The following is a 14,422-nucleotide window of genomic DNA, read 5'->3' on the forward strand; positions in this document are numbered from 1 at the left end:
TCAAATTGCACAATCTGCTCTTTTTCACCATTATTTTAATATAACAAGACCCCACATCGCTTAGTCGTATCAAATGCATTCTTATATTCCTAGTGCACCCTCTCAAGCAGTCCACCCTCCCTCTCCCAGATTCCACCGATAGTGCCCACCGCTCATTCTATACTGCCACATGCCAAGAACCCACTCCACAACAGAGGCAGAGGGAGCACTTTTTACTTTTTAGTGCCGGGCAATCTCAGCGTTAACCTGAGGGGGCTCTTTGCAAGAACGATTTGCAAGTGCAATGGACTGCTTCCACTAACAGCGCTAGTGGCAGAAAGGGTATGGATGACAGGGGAGAGCTAGAGATGCGAGAGCAGAGACAGCTACATTCCAAGTGGAAGTGATGGAGAAGTCGGAGCAAAGACAGAGCTGGAAACAGTGTTGGTTGCATAAGAACGTGGGCAGACTAGTCCATCATGCTTATGTGTCTTCACGTCCTCTGTGTCTATGTCTATCGTCTCCCTTGCAGCACCTTACTCTCCAATATATATATCATTCAGAGGGCGCTGTTATGGTGGACGGTCAAATGGGAATGCAGAGTTTTCATCCATTCACAGCCTAAACTCTTAACCTGCCATGGGGGTCATACCAGCTAGTGAGATAGTTCTAAGGCAAAACCTCATTAAACAAGGTCTACAAAAGGTGTCACCCCTCCCTAGAGCAGCTGCAGAGCACAGGGCCAGCTTGTGCCCTAAGAATGACATAGCAGCTCATCTGCCTGCTACTTCACACAGGTCGTACGTAGCTTTACGCCAGGCTGAGGAACTGCCTGGAAGGTTGCATACCCTAAGTACTGTGTGCTGGGGACATTTGAGGGTATTCTGTTATGAGCTTTTCTTAACGTGGCCCTGGTAACTGAAGCAGAGGGAACATGTCTATAATATTAGCTCCCAGTTAGAAGTGTGTAGGTGTTGCAATCAGTGGAAATACATTGTTGATCCTGCCTCTGACAGCTGAATCTTGTATGGAACGCAGAGCTAGCTGCATGAATGGGATCTTAGCTAGCCCGCCATAATAGGGATAGATAACTTCGCTCTCAATCACATAATTGGTGACCCTTCTGCCACTTGGGCTCCAGGGATGTCATTTGGGGGTCGCCAGAGATTGCAACTGCGACCTCTGGCGATTCCCTTGCGATCTCTGTAAACTTTTTGCAACCTCTGATTAAGGCCGTTGCATAATTGATCAGGGGTCTCGAAAAGATTGCAGAGGCCATGGAGCTTGCCTTGCGGGTTACTGTGTGGTGAATCAACCTGCCAGTGCCTTCAACCTCTGATTATTTCAAAAAGAATTATGAGGCAAGTCACTGGCGGGCTGAATCGCGCGCGCAGCGACTTGCAGGACAGGCTCCATGATGCCTGCTTGGGGGCGGGCACGGCTCCACTAGGTCTGGACTCGGCTGGCACTCGAGGTGGGAACCATGAACTTTGTCCGACCTCACCTCCGCTATGTTTCCTGCATTGCAGAGGTGAGGTCATGGAGCTTGCCTTGCGGGTTGCGGTGCGCGCGAGTCAACCTGCCAGTGCCTTTCAACCTCTGATTATTTTCAAAAGAATTATAAGGCAAGTCCAAGCGGGATGAATCGCGCGCGCAGCGACTTGCGGGGCAGGCTCCATGATGCCTGCCTGGGGGCGGATGCGACTCCTGGGCATGCACTGCATCACCCAGGCCGAGGAGAAGATGCCGCTGCAAGCACTGCTGCATGGCAAGAGGGTCTGCCAGAATCACACTGCCGCCGAGCAAGGTGAGGGCTGCATGCAGTGCGCACGGCTGGGGCCACGGTTACTGTGGCACAGCGTAGCAGGCATGAAGTACAAGCAGTGGTTAAGTGCTATATATTAAAACATAATTATCGTTTGGCCTTGGACATCTGCTTGCAATCACAGTGATTTCGTAATATGGGCCAATATGCACTGATATTAACGATACATATGGTGATCCATTCTTTTATTAAAAATGTACATCAATTTACAGGGATATCGCATGGTGGTCTGACTTCGAGTCCCGGTTCACCCACTTGGCCGAATTGTGTGATCCTGTGAAAAAGCAGCTTGTATGTGTGCACTGCTCAAATGTCAAGTGCATAGACAGGGCACTAAAGGCGCTTAAGCACCACACATAATATGTCACGTGCAGGTATATGTTGCCCTTGTTTCCCATTGAGTCTAATGGAAGAAATGATGCATTTCTCGACCCATGTGTGGAATTGTTGCTCCCCTGTGCTGTGTTAGAGTTGGGAAGGGGAGTCAAAGGGACCTGGCGGGAATACGCTCCTCTCTGGCACGTGCTACTCGGCTGCCTCGCCTGATAAGAGCGGACCTGGTCCCTTTCCGTTGCTTGCCAGTTCGACCAACCACACACTGGTAAGCAGGCAGCTCCCAAAACAGCGTCCAGACATTCAAACAACACACTGAAAATCTGTAACCAATACCGCCAGCACCCCTCTCTCTCTCAATGGCACTCATGTTATCGACCTTGTAAAGATGAAAGGCTGAGTTACGGCTGCTCACAATGGATTGGCACCCATGTCCTGCATGCCCACGCGCATCCCCAAAGTGGGTGCATTTGGAAAACAGGGACAAGTCCACGATAAATAATGCAACATACACGTTGCCACCTTTACAAAAAGTGTTTCTTCCTCGTAACAAAATGGTAGCTTTGGATCAAAGCGCTATATACATATCACATTATTATTAAATTATCATTTTTATATAGCGCTTTAAGCAATAGCGAGCGCCCAACTTTGCTCAGTTTATGGAGCCCGGAAAGCTGTGCGGCTGGGCTGCCACTCCGAGTGCCAGGGGCACAGAGGGCTCTGCCGCGAGAGCACTGCGCTCCTGAGCTGTGTGCCAGCTGTTCAGATGGCTGCCATTACCTGGCAGGACACATCGATGCCTGGACCCACAGCCGCTTCTTGGCGAGTGTGATCAGCAGTACACTTTAGTGCTTCTTGGCGAGTGTGATCGGCAGCGCACTTTAGTACCTGGTGGTATGCAGTAGTAGGACAGCAGGCGCAGCCCATGCAACGTGTTTGTGTGGCGGTCGTGTGTGTGGTGCATCTCTAGTCTGAGAGAATATCGCAAATGTGTGTTGAATGTTTTAATTGTGGGCAGTGAGGTGGCAAGTGCATGCGGAGTGCTCTCTGTGTGTTCCATGCATGTGTGTACTATGTTGGCAATACATGGGGACGGTGGTGTGTCTGTGTAGGGTGTACGATTGGTATGCACTGTGTTTAGTTTCCATTTGTTGAATGGAGTAAGGATTCAGTTTACCCAGTCATGGGGGAGCAGCTCATTCAGAAATCATTTTCCTGCATTCTCGGACGCATAGTGTTATATTTCTAAAAGGAAACAGAAAACTACAAAACCTAGGGAGCAATGGGAAAGCAGAGTTGGAGAGACTGCCTGCTGCATCCGACATTAAGTAACTTCAGATCTCAGTTATTGTGGATGTTGTTGATGTGTGCATGCTTCACATGTCAGTTTGTGGGATGTGGGTGTCGTTGTCATTTATGTAGTCTGCAGAGGGTGCATTTTTGTGTATACGATGTCTCTGCCTTTTATCTGCCTGGCTAATGTGTTTACCTGTGTGACCATGTTGTTCGTAATGTACTTAAAAACAATGCTATGTGATGCCACTTCCTGTGATGGTACGCGGGGCGTGGTCAAATGACATCACTTCATGTGATGTCATGCGGGGGCGTGGCCAAATGACATCACTTCCTTTGATGTCACTCTTGGGGGTGTGATATTGTGATGTCACTTCCGCGTCCCCTGTCATTTTGGTGAAATGACATCCCTGTTGGGCTCCTGAGTTTACAGTCACACTGGCTTTTATAATTGCTGTCATATGGGCTCCAGAGTTCAGGCCTACTGGCTTTTGGGGTCCCTGATGTCAGTGATGTGCCTCTACGTTTACGTTCTTATGGGCTCCTGGGTTTAATGTCACGTGGGCTGCTGAACCCTCAGTCCTATTGGCTGCAGGGATCACTCCCATGGGTTCCTAATTTCGCAGTCTAATAGGATTTTGGGATTACTGTCAGATATTGCAGTCACAAGTGCTTCTGGTTTCAGTGGCAGAGGGGCCGCAGATTTTGCAGTCTTATGATTGTCTAGAATTGGTGTCGTGAGAGCTCCCAATTTCGCAGTCTCGTGGTCTTTTGGTATTGCTGTCACATGGACTGTTGAGATTACAGTTTTATGGACAGCTGTATACCTGTCCTTGCATAGCCACACGTGCCTCTCATCCACATTCACACATTTCCAATATGTCACTGTGACTTACCCCACTGATTTCCTGCACTCTTCCTCAACCACTCTCACCATCAGTCAGCAGTGCTTGCACAATGTCACCCTCTCAGTCATAATTAACATCTACACTAGACAGTTTGCCACTTTGTTGTGACATTTCCACTCTCTTTTTGCCCCTCTCCACCCAAAACACGTGATCCTAGCTTTATCAAGCCTTACCATCAAGCTGTGGGCTCAACGTGCCTGCTGATGTTTTCTCAAAGCAGTCTTCTGATAGTTAATGACTTAATTGAAACTGTAAATATGCAATTGGTGTAATAAGAATGTCAGGTCTGCCTTTAGCCACTCGATTTATAAGCACTATGTCTGTCCTTCACGGACGTCTTTTTAAAAACAAGCATCGGCAAAGCCAACAGGTTAAGCTTGTATAGCAATATTAGGCATTCATCAGGCACTGCTATTATGTTCCCAGGTACTCAACACTTTCTAGGTGCTACAATCCAGTTAATACCTCTATGGGTGTGCCTGGCAAATGCCTTTCCCATGCCTACACAAAATCAAAAACTGTTGGCGTTGCCAATGCTTGTTTAAGAATACATGTTATCTCTGTGCCCTTAGCACAGGAATAAGATGAAATTTATTTGGGATGTATGTTGACTGGGCACCATTCATACCACATTAATTAGTTGTTCTCATCTGCAAAATGTATAACCTCCCCGGTCCCTCTATCATTGAAGATCTAATTTGAGACATCATGAACTTATTTAAAACATCACTTTTTAATCCCTATGTGTTTAAAACATGCTTTAAATTAACTAATATTGATGTATTTTCTTCAAAATTTTCTTGGGGATACTCTCAATATCGTCATAGAAGGGTTAGGCTCACGTGCTGTGCTCGCTCGTTAGGCAAAATATGGGCCACTTTGAAAAGAAATTCCAGGGCCACTTTTGGTTCCCAGTCCGGCCCTCTCTCCTGTGTTATGGACTACACCTTACAGCTGTTTTCTAGGGGTCTCTCCTGATGATAGTGGATGCCCCTGGCTCCATGGTGCGATTTGACAAGCGACAGCCCTGATTGAAATGTGCAAAGGGGGCACCCATGAAGGTCACCTCAGAGGACACAGGGGTGCACCCTTTGCAGGTCTACATGGCAGTATTGTGTGCTTTTTTGTGGCAATTGAAATGCAGGTGTAGGGTCACTAGGTTGCTTCCTCGAGGGACTGCTGAAGAAGCTCAGCATCCCATAAACCTGGGGCCACATACATAAACTTTGCACTGGTGCAAGTGCAATTTAGCACGGTAATAACTCTAGGGCCACACTTGCACAAGTGCAAAAATACATTCTTCCTAAAAAATGAGTACATTTTTTGCACTAGGCGATTTTATTTACCCCAAGTGCTCATACCGTCCACAATTAAATTTGCACTAGTGCAACGTCTCTCAAATACGGCCCATGGAGTTCACTAAGGAAAGTGGAAGAGCTGCAGAGGCCAAGAGCACAATCAACCCTATCTTGGATAGGCAGAGAGTGTCCCATGTTGTGTTGGAGAAGTTTGTACATGACATAACCCACATGCAGGCCCGGAACCTGGACCTCAAAGCTACATACCAGAGAAACGCTGTATGCCTTGTTGACTTTCCTGTTTCAGGCGATTATTCTAAATTGAAACCTTATTGGGGAAAGTTCTAAGGAAATTCTCCAGGATCGCCCTTCACTTGACAGTTTTTCAATGAGCCTTCCCACAGGTCTCTCATTCCCCCTGTAAAACGCGGATTTCCTGCCAGCCACATCATGGCTAAGGTGCTAAACTGCAGGGGCTGCAAACCGGCACATTGCAGTGCCAGAAACCTCAGGGATGTACAGCAGCAGGAATCCAGCATTGCCATCTCCCCAGACTTTGCATGATCAATCCAAAATGAGCCGTTTAAACATTAATGCTGCCTAAGTATGTCTAGCTTTTGCCAGTGTGAGTTTCCATTATAAGCGAAGACTTAACCCACTTCTTTCAAACATCTTAGAATTCAACTTCCTTCCTTGGGATGAATCCAGTTTCTCCTTCCTCTGCTGGGGGCTTGACCTCCAGCAATATTACAACCCAAACTCTGTTAGTAGCTGAGATGATTGGCCGGCTCTCCCATGTTGCTTGACTCAGCCAAACTATAATTCATGATGCTGCTGAACTCTGCTGCTGTGTTACACTGCAGTCAAGGCTAGTTCCCATGATTGGTTTGTCCCAATTTACTGGCCGCCATGTTTCTTCTGTTGGGTATTTTGGGAAGTTTGTGGGTATGGAGGATCTGCCTGATTGATATAATGTTTCTCTGATGGCTTGTGTGGATCCACAGCTGGTGTTTATTAACTGGCATTTGACACATGGTGTTACAGAGCATATTGCTTCGATTGTTTACTAAGTCATCCATGCTTGTCCAACTGGAGTGTATGCGTCTTGCTACTACCGTGCCCACTGTCAAAGGACTGATTGGGTGTATTCTGTTTTGTGCTTATTTTGTTTGCATTCTGGTAGGTGGGTTATTCACTGCTTGTCCCAGGATCGTAGTGTAAGTGGGGATGGAACGCCCTAGCACAGTGTGCAATGGGGTTCTAACTTCTCAAAGTTATTTAAGTATACACGCCTGTGGCGGACTGGTTACTGATGACCTTATGCACAGTGTCAGGTATGGCCTTTTCAACTGGCCAGGAAAGGGTAGAGGTCCAAACAAATTGTGTTATGGTGCTGGAATGTCAAGAGACTCAACAACAATATTAAGGACAGGAACTTTGCTACTTACCTTACATGGTGGATTGATGTAAAACATCAATCCTCCAAATGCTAGGATCGGCGGAAATCAGTGTCCTTAAAAATAAATATACAAATGAAAAAAAAAAGATTGTGTGTGCATGGCAATCCTGAGGGGGCAAGGATCCCATCTCCTTGGACCTGCAAATGACACATTTTCCAAATCCTGGAGTGACTCAGATGTTTCAGGTTGGTTTTATTGGACTCCAGACAAGTGGTTTTGCTGATTCACATCAACTCTGAAGCTATGGAGGGGGGGGTATGTTATTATATCCTGAACCATCCAGTGTATCAGAATAACATTTGTGAATTTACATGGTTAGGTAACTTTACTATATGAGAACCATTCAAGATGCAACCGACTTCCTACTCCTTATACTTTCTCTGCAATCACGATTCACGCATTCGCGAATTTTTCCGCGATTTGCGATTTGGCCCGATTTCTTTACTTGTAAAAAGGTAGCTGCTTTTGCCTGAACTGCTAAATTTCGTTTGCCTTTTAAGAACCATCCCTGAATCATTGCTAGAGTGAGCCTGAACTCATATTAACTAGATACCACTCACCCTGAACCTCCTGAAGGGAATTAAAAGCATTTTCAGCATATTTCTCACTGCATTGTCACCATATTCAAAGCATTTTGCCTGTGTTTCAAAACTCCTATCTGTTGTATAAGCTGCTGGGGGGGAATTGAACTGAATTCTATTTGATTGCATTCCTAAGAACTGTGTCATCTTCATCTTCATCTCCTTACATTGCATAAAAGGGGGGGGGTGAATTGTCCAAGAAAGTGATTACATTGTCTTTTGCTGAAACCCTATCAAGTTTTTTTTCTGTACTGCATTTTCATTCCACCTTGCATCCATTTGAAACCATAAAAGTATTGTTGCTATCTTATCCATCCTATAACCACTCATCATTGATTATAAAGAAGTGTGCTAGTGCCAGACTATCCATTATTGATTACTGCTCAGATTAAGTGATATTCAATTATTAATTTATTATAAAGTGTGATATATATATATTGTTTAAATTCTCAAATAAACCCTTTAACTTGCAAAACAGAACTACTTCTTGGCTCAGTGGGGTTAGGGGGATTCCAAGAGAGGGGTGTTATATAGGGGTAGTCATCCAGAACTCATGAACTGGACATAAAGATATATCAATAAGGGTTTCCATTCAGTATCCCAGACTAGGCATTGACTTAGCTGTAGTGCTGGATTGAATCCTCTTACAAAGTGGGGGCTCGAGCCGGACGTTTGGGTTAGATCTATCACTTGTGCAGATTAATACAGTGTGCCAGCTGACCAGATACACATATCCGGTCTGATCACCACGCTGTGTTACGCTGTAAAGCACTCCTCAAAGGAACGCTCTAAGGAAAAGGTCTGTTTTGCAAAAATAAAATACAAACTTCTGTAAGTCAGGAAGGAACTCAAATTCCAGAATGACGACCTTGGTAGATATGAAAATAGCCAGAGAACACTTCTTACATAAGCTATTTGTGAGAGGTGAGTGGACTCATCAGGACCAAACGGTCTGGTTGCAGGCAATCGCGCAACAGGTCACAGAAACAGGGTCAGATAAATGGGGAGATCAGGGTCCCCTACATGTGGCCCTGAGTGAGCTATATATGGCCCCTAAGGCCAAGGATGAGCACCACAAGATTGCCAGGGTAGCGGCATATTTATATTTACATATGGGAGCCATGCAGGACAAATGTGCTGAAGGCCAAGATCTGGCGAGTAGGCAACTGCTGGCACTACAGAAGGCCCAATCTGATCTGGACTCTTCTGAGCAGAGGCTGCTCAGGAGCCAGGAGTCAGAAAATGACAGCAGATGGTACATCACTAAAATAATGGAGGATATGGATGTGCTGCAACAGGAAAAGGCGGACCAGGATACCAGATTTCTGGCCTTGCAGAAGGAGTACCAAGAAGGTTTGGACTCCCTACTGCAGAGCCAGAAAAAGCTGGAGCAACAGTTAGACTTCAATAGGGCATGTGCTGAGCAGGTAGTCACCCTGCAAAGCCACCTAGATAGGGAGAAGGCAGAGAGCAATAAACTGATTTTGAAAGACCTGGATACCCAGGCAGAGTTTGACCAGGAGCGCCAGAAAGCTGGTGCCTTCCAAAGGCAAAGGGACGACCTGGCGGCACAGATGCAGGCTCTTCGCAGGAAAGGGATACCTTAGGCCAGGAAGTCTGCCACTTAAAAAGGAAAATGGAAGAAAATCACCTGGCCCTCCAGGGACTGGGTGACCTCCAAAAAGAACACCAGAACTTGTTAGAGCACACCAGGAGGGTGGAGGATGCTCTGGCAAGAAAGGAGCAGGCCAATAGGGACACAGCTCAAGAGGTAACCCTCCTGCAGCAGAGACTGGCCCAGTACTCCAGGACCAATCAGGAGGCACAGAGAGAAAATGAGGCTCTCTGTCAGCACAATGATAGGCTCCAACAACAGGTAGCGATGCAGGAGCGACTGATAGAGTCTAGTAAGGCCTTAACTGAGGAACTGAAAGCGCAGGCTCTTGCATTGCAACAGGGAGCAGGGGCGGATAGAGACCAGGTTCGCTGGGAAAGGGAAACTCCTGAGCATAACCTCAGGAGCCCTAGTACCAGAGGCCCTTATCTCTCTCAGTCCCTGGACTCTGCCACCCCCATGTCCCCTGGCGCACATGAGCACCGGGCCACAGGGATGGCAGATTACTATCCAGCCAGAAGCATGGGGCTCATAGGCCAGTACCACCCAGGTATGGAGGGGCGGGCATCTGGGTTTGGGCACCCAAGCACAGTGCAATTTAGTGGAGAACCCCAGGAGAGTAGGCCCATTAAGGGCATCCTGAAAACCTCTTCCAGTTAGGCCAGTGGGGGGGGGGGGGTACCCATCAAATCCTGGCAGCGAGGAGGGATCTGAAGACTCCTCTGAGCGGTACAGGACACAGGAGATCAGGTCCCCACATTCTGCCAACCACTCCCAGGCTCGCAGAATCCGGGAAAACCTGGAAAATCAGACGGGAACCTCTGGGAGCAGTGCCTCTGAGTCAGAGGATGAATGGACCAGGGTTACCCGAACCAAAAAGGCCAATAAGGCAAAAAGGACCCAATGAAACAGATTAAGGCAATCAGGAGTGTCATCACGCCTTATCATAAGAACGCCAAGTACTCTGTTTGGGAACACTTGGAGCTCTATGAGCAAATGATGGAGACTTTTCATTTGAAGGACAGCCAAAGCTGTATCCAATATGTAAAGTGGACATTCTCCCCAGAGTACTCCAGTTTCTTTGCGGGGCTGGAGGACCAAAATCATTGAAGGTGGTCCACCTATAGGGCGGCCATATTAAAACATTTTTCTGTTCACAGAAATCCCCAAGAGGCTCGCAAGGCAGCCTACAATTTGCAATGTGGGGAGGATCAGGCCCCACAAGAATTCGTGCAAGAACTGAAACGTGCCTTTGCGCAGACCACCAGAAGGGTGCGCACAGACAGCAGAGAATTTGTCGATACATTTTTCCATGCCTTGCCCAAATACATCATGACCCAGCTCGTGAGAGATTTTCACGAGAAAAGATCTTTAGACTGGGTCATTGAACAGGCTACCCGGATCTATGAGGTGCAGAAGCCCATAGAAAATAAAAATAATGCGCCCAAAAACCCCAAAACCAACAGCACCCCTGCTGCTGCCAAGATGGCAGAGGTAAAGGTTGCCCCCGTTTTAGACTTGGAGATGGGGGGGCCTAAAAACCTACCTGCACCTAATAATCCTAATCCCAGAAATCCCTCGGGCCAGTCACAGACAGGGAGTCGAGGAGGTAGTCCCACAAATGGGGTCCCCGCTCCCCTGACTATGTAAGTCCCCGCTACAAGGGAAACCGACCAATCCTGGGTTAAGTGTGGACTCCTCCAGCCCAAGGGGGGGGATCCAGCCAAGCACCTGACCCGGGGAACTTCCCTCCTAACTTCCCCCAGGAGGGCAGAAATTCTCCAAATCCTGGGCAGAACTTTTTCCCCAGGTATCCACCCAATTTCCAACCCCAAAATCATCCATCCTTCTTTCCCCAATTCCCTGAGCTCAGACAACCTAATCCGGGAGAGGGGAGGCCAAGGGAGGAGGGGTACCAAAATCTTCCCAACCAGGGGTACTACCAGAGAAGGGATAGCTACCCTTCCCGGGATCAGCCCAGGGGAGAAAATAGAACCCCGTATCAGCCTGAGCGGGTTTCCCAGTTAGAGCGCAAGGTCCAAAATATGGCACGGGATCTGGGTCACATTCTGAGGACTCAACAGAACCCTCAGATGAGCATGCCACCGCAGAATGCCCCAAACTCTGGACCTGGTGCTCCAGAACAATGACGGGGGCAGCACCCCGATAACACACCGGTTCCAAGGGAGGAGGGACAAGGGGAAGGGGGGTGTAAAGCCTTGGAGGAAGCTTCCTTCCCAACTTGTAAACAGCCCCTGGAAAACCAGGAACCGGAAACAAAATCTCCTGCCCCTGAAAGCCCGCCTCCCAAGGAGCAGAGAGGGGGTAGGACAAACAAAGGACCCAAACAGACCCACTTTGTGGAGGAGGTACAGGTCTTCCAATTTGAGGGAGATGGATCCCCAGAGGATCCTGGGGAAAGGACCTTCTCCTTCAGAGATGGGGAACTCCTCCCAAGGAAAAATGGGTCCCAAGGGATGCCAATTCATACTGGGGAGATATGGAGACTGAGCTACCGCCGCCCATCATCTCATCCCAGAACCCACAATACCAAAATCCCCTGGTTCAAACCCATCCTGGTGACTGCCTCCAAAAAGGGGGGGCGGCCCAGAACCGGAACCAGTGGAACCCACAATGGCTCTGATCTCCAGTTGCCAACTTTTTCTTTCAGATTCCCAAGGCTCTCCACAGAATTCTGCCCAAATCTCTTCGCTAGCCATGTCCAAAACCAGAAAGTTAGCCCACCAGTTGTCCAAAAATGTGCATTATCTGTGCCCCCTTGAGGAGAAGGAGGGAAGATACTATGCCCCGGTACAAGTACAGGGGCAGGGTACAATTTTGGCACTGGTGGACACTGGATCCCAAGCTATCCTTCTGTCCAAAAAGGGCCTTTGATGAACTAAATGCAGGAAGGGGGGAGAATTACCGTATTCCTCTCACCTCTCTTCCTGGACAACTGACGGGAAGGAAATTCCCGTTCAGGGGGCTGCAGACTTGGACATTAAAATTGGGCGACACAAGGTGAAACACCCGGTCATAGTAGTGACTCCAGAGAGCACCCCTTGTTTACCAGGGAATGACCTCCTGAGAAGGTTGTCACCCCTAATAGATTGTGTAAACAAGGTCCTCTGGACCCAGACTAGCCGACCAATAAAATTAGAACAGAGTGTCAACCATGTTAGTTTAAACGGCACCTGCCACATGGTTGAACAAAAATCTTACCAAGTAGAATTTCACTTCCAGAACAACCAAACTCCCGACCTGACAGTAATAGCAGTAGGACAACAGACTGGTGATGGGGGGTCCTCTCTATTTCTGAAAATCAACCTTCCTTCCAGTTTAAGGTGGTATTCCACACTGGAAGGAAACACTCTGAAATTCTTCACCAATCCACAATCAGAAACTCCCACTCCTATAGTCCAGAAAGATGTGAAATCAACTCAGTGCCTGGCTGATATTCAGCAAATTGGAGAGCAGTTGTTCATCCCTGTTCAGTTAAATGATGGGAAGGACTCTGTTCTTGCTCGAGTGTGTGTGAACAACGGTAAGAGCTTCATCAGCAAAGCCATGTTCCGCCAACTCCCAAAAGATCCAGCCATTCCCACATTCAAACTGATAGACAAATGGGAAATGGACCTGGAAGCACCCAATCCAAACATCTCCTGCCAAGCAGGTGTATGCTCAAAATCTCCATTGGCAACAAGAGCATAGTCCACAATTGTTGGGTCGTGCGAGACGTCACTGCCGCTTTTTACTTAGGCAGTGACATTCTCAATCGCTTTGCCATTAGTTTGGACCAAATAAACTTCAAAGCTTGGTCCCGATTAGCGGATAATCCCATGGGCTTTGATGATCCAGAAAAAGCATTTAGGTCAGCTCAATTGCTACCTTATGCAGTTGAAATTCAGATTAAAGAGGAAGTCACCATCCCAGAAAAACCCGACAATTCTCCCTGGAAGTGAAAGTTAAAAGAGGACAATATTTTCAAAACCCTGATGCTTATATACATCTAAATGCTTCTCTCCAACAGCAAGGGTTGGGGGTAAACCCAACTCCATTAGTCAACATAGAACATACCATTCCAATAGAGGTGGATAACAGCGACTTAAAGAGTATTACTCTAGCCGCAGGCACCATTATTGGAATGGCGGTTGATGACCGACATTTTTCAATTGATCTAGGAAATGAACTGTTAGGACCAATCCCCAAGGACTGTTTTGACAGTGACAGTGAGGACAATACAACACCAGACAGGATTTTTAACCGGCATGGGGGGAACTTCCTGGTGTACACTTCCTGACCCTATGGTAAGGAAGATGTGACTTGTGACTTCAGGAGGGATGAGGTGATTTTCCAGGTCCATGAGGGTTGCCTTTCCCACCTGAGGCCTACAGTCCAAATCAGCACTCTGACCAGGGACTTCTCCACCCAGCTGGAGGAGGCCGCTGAGATAGCCAAACCAGAAGTCTTTACAGGCTTCAGGAAGATGGTGGAAGAGAGAGTCAACCTAGCTGATGCCTGTGTGACTCTGGAACATAAGCAAAAGTTGAAACAAGTTTTCTTGGATTTCCAATATCTCTTTGCGGTAGACTCATATGACTGTGGTCGCACCGACATCCATACAACAACAATCCCCACGGACCCTGGAATGACTCCAGTATTTGTGAAGCAATATCACTTGCCTCTCGCATCCATGGAATCCCTTACTGAAATAATTAAGAACCTTGAGTCCCGGGGAATAATCCATCCAGTCCACAGCACTTTCAATAATCCGGTGCTGGGAATATTGAAGCCAAATGGCCAGTGGAGACTCTGCGCCGACCTCAGGGAGCTCAACAAACGGGTCCATACTTCCCGATGGCCTCTGCCCTACATTGACCAAGGGCTGGCCCAGATCCAGGGGTCACAGGTATTCACTGCAATAGACCTGACCAATGGATACTGGACCGTGCCTGTCAGTAGGGAGGACCAATACAAGCTGGCTTTTACCTTTGGGGGCCAGCAGTACACATGGACCCGGACTCCCTTCGGATACCTCAACTCCGGCAATGAATTCAACATTTTCCTACACAAGGCCATGCCCGACCTGGGTGCAAGGGGTAACCTGGCTTATGTAGATGATATCCTCAT

At 47.7% G+C, this 14,422-nt stretch overlaps 1 long non-coding RNA gene across 1 annotated transcript in view; it reads left to right on the forward strand.

Moving 5' to 3' along the window:
* The first annotated feature begins 1,658 nt into the window (after positions 1–1,658).
* LOC138511270 (uncharacterized) overlaps positions 1,659–14,422 on the forward strand; it is a 188,253-nt gene continuing 175,489 nt past the window's right edge. Inside the window, exon 1 of the long non-coding RNA XR_011280596.1 lies at positions 1,659–1,786. This is a non-coding gene — a long non-coding RNA (uncharacterized lncRNA). The remainder of the gene's footprint in view (positions 1,787–14,422) is intronic.

This window comes from Ambystoma mexicanum, chromosome 6p, assembly GCF_040938575.1.
Source record: "Ambystoma mexicanum isolate Mex_15411 chromosome 6p, UKY_AmexF1_1, whole genome shotgun sequence".
Lineage (NCBI taxonomy): Eukaryota > Metazoa > Chordata > Amphibia > Caudata > Ambystomatidae > Ambystoma > Ambystoma mexicanum.